This window comes from Lactuca sativa, chromosome 1 (assembly GCF_002870075.4).
Source record: "Lactuca sativa cultivar Salinas chromosome 1, Lsat_Salinas_v11, whole genome shotgun sequence".
Classification (NCBI taxonomy): domain Eukaryota; kingdom Viridiplantae; phylum Streptophyta; class Magnoliopsida; order Asterales; family Asteraceae; genus Lactuca; species Lactuca sativa.
The window spans coordinates 224,793,623-224,800,092 of record NC_056623.2 but is presented as its reverse complement, the minus strand read 5'-3'; the positions used below and the strand labels follow the sequence as shown (position 1 = coordinate 224,800,092).

The 6,470-nt window shown below is 32.0% G+C and overlaps 1 pseudogene; it reads left to right on the top strand.

Annotated features, from left to right (window-relative positions):
• The first annotated feature begins 1,953 nt into the window (after positions 1-1,953).
• On the top strand, positions 1,954-6,124 carry LOC111876962 (uncharacterized; annotated as a pseudogene).
• The last annotated feature ends 346 nt before the right edge of the window (positions 6,125-6,470 follow it).

Genomic DNA, 6,470 nt, shown 5'->3' with positions numbered 1-6,470 from the left:
ATTGTTGATGTTTTGCCTCTTGCTATTGTGCTATTTAAAAGTGGGAAATGTTTTAGTAGATTGTTATTTAAAAGATCAATTTCTTGTAAATATTTTGGTTTTATATCGTGTACTTATATTGTTTGTATAGGTTAATTTACATAATTTACATTGTAGGTATAAAATAACAAGCTTTAATACTCAAGAAGCCGGGTACCCGGATCCAGCGGTTCCGGGAGTGGTTCTTATTTTCTAGGAACCGGTGTAGGCGTTTCGATTCCAATACCAAAAACTCAAGAACTGTCGGTTCCAGGAGCGGTTCCGATTCCAACTAAAATAGGCGGGTATCCGGTTATACTCATCCTTATAAAATATGTTTGAAATGACCATTGTTCTTCTTTAGGTTAATGCACATACTAGGTACCGAATATTTATCTGCTTAAGTTGGAAGTGTAGATCCATCAACATATATAAGTTACAATTGTCGATGTGGTACTAGCCCACTTGGTAGAAGTTTTGCATCTTAGATTGAAGACCAAAAGTTTTAATTCCGGCGTTAGTGAATTCTATTAACTTGGTGGTGTTAACTTTTAATCACTAATCAACCATTAAAAAAACATAAATTACAAAATTTGGATGGATCTTGCATATAATCATATAAATTTAAACACATTATTTGAACATTCCCATTATATTATATATTTTATCTGAAAAGTTACAGTTTCAGAGGGGTTTTTTTTATCCAAAATCGAAGCTTTTTCAGTCTAATTTTGGCTATATTAAATAATAACATATAACAATCCCACTCAACAAGAAATTGTCATGTAAGCATTTTGCAAAAAATTACTCTAAAATAAAAAAAAATCTTGATGAACTTTCTTTTAATTTGCAATTTGTTATTTTCTAAAAAAAAGTTATACAAATCCAAAGCGCATGGCAGAAGTAGAATACAGAGAATTAAGGGCATAACATAAAATGGACAACATGTTTTAAGGAGTTGTAACTTGACACATCACATCTATGCACGTACATGCATTGTTCTCCACGGGATTTTCTTTACAAACAAGACACCAATAACTCGGGAAGCGCGTGTTTCCTTAACAAAGAAAAGGTCACCCTGCAACCTTCTTCCTCCGATCCTCTGCCTCAAACGCCGTCATAGTTTTCAATTGAATCAAGCTTTGACGACGATAATCATATACGGTGGCGAACGCATATAGAATTCAAATCTCATTCTGATGACCCTTAGCAGTCGAATCACGGTTTGTATCTGTAGAAAATGCTCGCGATTCAGCTCCTGCGAAAATTACATTTGATCCCTAATCAAGCATATCTCTCTTCTTGCTATGTCAAGGTTCTAATTCGTTTCTTCTTATTCTTCTTCTTCCTTTTTTTTCTATCTCAAATTCCTTATATGCTTGCATATAATTAGGGTTTCGGTTTGTTCTCTCTGTTCATTGAATGAGTTACCGATGGAATTTCACGTGTATATTTGTTGTAAGCATCTGCGTGGGGAAATTATGATATAAGTTTTTACGCTTAACACTTGTGAGAGTTTGCTATCGAGACTTGAAAGGTTTTGGGGTGGATTAGTTAACCTTGAAACATCAATCAATATAACTATAGAGTTGTTTACCGTTTCAACCATCATACTTGCCTTTTCGCAACCAACAAAATCCTTTTTTGTTTGAAAATGCATAACATAGTTTGCAAAATATAGTAAATTAGGAAAAAAAATCCGATTATGATTGGTCATTTGTGATTGAGATATGCACAATCTGTTAACTATTGGTTCTTTTTTATTCATATATGCACATTCTGTTAAACCTTCTTGCAGTATATATTATTTTATCGCATTTTCATAAGTACTATAATTAGGCAGTTCATAATAAAAAGCCAAGTATGATATTTAGAATGTTTATCACTTTGTAATAATATAGTATAGTAACTATCTTAAGCCTAGAAAACTAGCGGATGATTACATTGAATGAGTTTTCATTCTGCAAATCCGTAGCTCTTTCTTTTAATCTTGTTCTTTATTTATCCAGTATTGGTAAAATCAACTCGATCATTGTAAATACAGGTTCTTGGTGATAAAAATATTAAAAGAGCAGCATAATTAATCCTAAAAAGCAACCGAGGAATTTATTCAGGAGATGGAAAGCATGGATCAATCATTAAATCTGGTTTTCACAACTTCAAACACAGAATATACACTCATAACAATCTCTCTAATAGAGGGTTTGTTTCCACCAAGAACACTTTCTCCCGAAACTATTCCATTATCCCATCCAATAACACGATAACACATCATGCCCAAATCGCATGGAAAAGGCTTTCCAAGAATTCATATCAAGATTCACAAATTTCCTCCATAAACAAAATCGCTCAAGCATTTACCTTGGCATTAACCTGTTCATATATTGTTCTTCCTGGAATATTCGCCTTAACATATAAAAACATAGCATTTGCAGATAAAGGGTCATCAAATCTTGATCAGCTTCATCCAAGAAACACCCTTTACACACATGCTGAAAACGGACACGCAATTTTGATTTCATCTTTACTTTCATTGTTCGAGGGTTTAATCCTACTCTTTAGAGCTATTTATCTAGCAATCTTGTTTTCACCAAGTATGGCAATGGCTCCATTTGCAGACCATTTTGGAGTTTCAAGTAGACAAAAATGGATTTACCTTGTAAGAAGGACATTGGAAATAGCGGGCCCCGCTTTTATAAAATAGGGTCAATGGGTAGCTACAAGACCTGATCTTTTTCCAACAGATTTATGCAATGAGCTATCTAAGCTTCATAGCAAAGCTCGTGAACATAGTTTTTCATACACAAAAAAGATAGTTGAAAAAGCATTTGGGCGTAAAATTTATGAAATTTTTGATGATTTTGAGGAAATCCCAGTTGCATCAGGAAGTATTGCACAAATCCATAGAGCTTCTTTAAAGTATAAACACCAGAAGAAACGTATCAAGCCTTTGTTAGTTACAGTTAAAGTAAGACATCCAGGGGTTGGTGAATCGATCAGAAGAGATTTTGAGATTATAAATGTGGTTGCAAAGATGTCAAAGTTTATTCCAACACTTAATTGGTTGAGATTGGATGAAAGTGTTCAACAATTTGCTGTTTTTATGATGTCACAAGTTGATCTTGCAAGGGAAGCTGCTCATTTGAGTAGATTTATATATAATTTTAGGAGTTGGAAAGATGTTTCTTTTCCAAAACCTATGTATCCACTTGTTCATCCTGCTGTTTTGGTGGAAACTTTTGAACATGGAGAAAGTGTGACTCGTTATGTTGATGATCTTGAAGGACAAGTTAGGCTTAAGAGTTCTCTTGCTCATATTGGGACTCATGCACTTTTGAAAATGCTTCTGGTAATATCTTTAATCTCTTTGATTTATGATAAGGATTTATTGTATTTTGTTGCTTTCTTTTAATCATGTATTATAGTAGCATTCTATTGCCATTTCTTTCTTTTATAAATACTTTGTGTTTAGATGACATTATCATAATTGGGTAGATTTTGTAAAAGGAAGAGATAAAAGTAGGATGTTATAATTTAAACAAATCCATGAAATTAAGTTGTTATTTCTTACATTTAATTTTATATGATTGTCACTTTAAATTGGGTATCATCTTCTTATAAAGAACATATGGGGACATATTTGGTTTTTGTGGAAATAAATCATCCTTTGTGGGAAACTACAGACAAACAACAATCTTTAGAGGAATGAAAATTTTCATATGAGTTTTTGGTACATAAATGCAAAAAAAAAAAAAAGACATTTCACTTGTAACATTTTGTTCAAAATAACTCATTCTTGGAAAGTGTTTCTTTTCCCATTATAACAAATGGTTGGAAAAGTCAATTCACTTCTAAATTAAATTAAATTGGATATTTTTATTCGGAATGAAGAAGTTTATTGATTTTGTTTGTGTGTGTAGGTTGATAACTTCATTCATGCTGACATGCATCCTGGAAACATCCTTGTACGAAGCAAATCATCAAGAAAAGGGATCTTCAAATCAAAGCCTCATGTGATATTCCTTGATGTAGGCATGACTGCTGAGCTGTCAAAGAGTGATCGAGTCAATTTATTGGAATTTTTTAAAGCTGTTGCTCGTAGAGATGGACGCACTGCAGCTGAATGCACATTGAAGCTTTCAAAACAACAAAATTGTCCTGATCCACATGCCTTCATCAAGGTAAAAATATTTCACATTTTTTTCTGAAATGCTTGCAAATCTTAGATATCATATTCTTATTAGAGTAAATTACTGAATCATCTTTATGGTTTCGTCAAAATTAGACGCTTGGTCCCTAACTTCTCTTTTGCACTCAGATTGTTCATATGGTTTGATTTTGTTGCGTTTTTTGTCCCTTACATTCATAAAGTTAGAGACCAAATGCCTAAGTTTGACCAAACCACAGGGACGATCCGTGTACAAAAATAATTTAGGGACCAAACATGTAAATTTGACCAAATTATAGGGACGATTTCAGTAATTTACTCTTCCTATTATTAGGAAAGGAATAGCTGTTATGTGTAATTAATAAAGTACATTTTTTTTTAGTTTCAAGCTACATATTACTATTATTGGCTTATGGATAGTACATTTTCTTAGTTTTGAAGTTTTGCTACAAAGGTTTTTTGTTTTAAAGTTTTGCCATAATGGTTTTGGACTTTGGCATATTTAGTCCTTGTAATTTTGTAATGTATAGAAAAGGTCCCTGTGAGGTTTTTCTTATACAAAAACAGTCCCTATATTTAATATTTTCGTATGTTTCTGTAGTTTACAGAAAAGGTCCTTATGCATTATTTTTTTATAGAAATGGTCCACATATTAAAAAAATTACAAATATAGTCTGTGTCTACGTTTTTTTTTGTTTTCACAGATTGGCCACATGAGTTTTGTATATTTGTATATTTGCTCCCTACACTTTGATAGCTATGCAATTTCGGCCCTTGCTGGGAGGGGGCAATATGATGTGTTAAAAAATGTTATGTGTTGTGATTAGGGGTAATAATCATGTAAAATTACCGATTAACTATTTACAAATCTGTCCTCTCATTTATTTTGGTTATAATTAACAGGAAGTGACAGAATCTTTTGATTATTGGGGGACACCTGAGGGCGATATTGTCCATCCCGCTGATTGCATGCATCAAGTGTTGGAGCAAGTGAGGCGCCATAGAGTCAATGTTGATGGAAATGTCTGCACTGTCATGGTTACAACTCTCGTTCTTGAGGTAACCCTTTTTGTTTTTTTCCCTTGAACATATAAATATTAAATTATAAAATCATAAATTTCATTAAGCAATAATCCTTATTTTTTAAAATTTGCATTTGTATACACTAACATTTATCTTTCATAGAGACATCAAGTTTCATTAAAATTTTTACCTTTCCAAGATTCAAAAAATGTTATTTTTTCCATAAAAAATAATAAACCATTTAGGTTTTTAAAGTAGGCTTAATCTTATAAAAGACTTTATATTTTGTGTTTTTCCGGATTAAACATCGAATTAACTTTTTGCCTGAAAAAGACCTTGTATTTTTTCATTTTTTTTTTCCGATTTGGCTCTTTTAGTTGTTTTTTTTTCCAAAAAAATTGTAAAATGTGCATTTTTTTTCGAGAAAAACTAAAAACTTGAGGGTTTATTTGGAAGCAGCTAGAAGCTTGAGGGTTTTTGTTGGAAAAAAAATAAAGAAACAGTTGAGGGTTTTTTCAGAGAAAAAAATACAAGGTAAAAAAATAAAGTTGAGGTTTAATCCGGAAAAAACATAAAATATAAGGTTTTTTTTATAAGATTAACCCTTTAATGTATAATGTCCTACTAAGATAAAATAAATTGAAAGTACAATGTTGTAATTGTAAAAAACGAAAGTACAAAAAATTACAATTTTTTTCCATTTGAAGAGATATTGACAATACAACCTGTTCTGTCATGTCATGTTATAAAGTAAAAATGACAGTTTCTTACTGGGTTCTCTGCTAATTTTTGAAGGGATGGCAAAGGAAGCTCGATCCGGACTACGACGTTATGCACACGCTTCAAACATTATTACTCAAAGAAGATCGGGCAAAATCATTAACACACACAATCGAAAGCTTGATGGATCCATAAACAATTTTTTAGGAAAAAAAAAGGAAAAAAAGTTTTGTAAGCGACTAGACTGACTATGTTTTATAGGTTTGATCTTCTTGAGAAGATGTTGTACGTGTTTTCTGTCTCTTATAATTTTGCATTAATCGCACAATTTTTGGACATGAAAAGCAAAGAATTTTGTTTTCGATATAAGTGTCTTGAGTTTTTCTTTTTTTAAGGATGATAGTTGAAGATTGTATAAAGATAAGAAGAATGCGACATTCTTTATGATGGAAGGAACCATTGTGGCTCTAATGGCATATATGTTGTAACTCAAATGAAAAAATATTCGATCTCTATGTGTGGTTCATGAACATCAGAACAA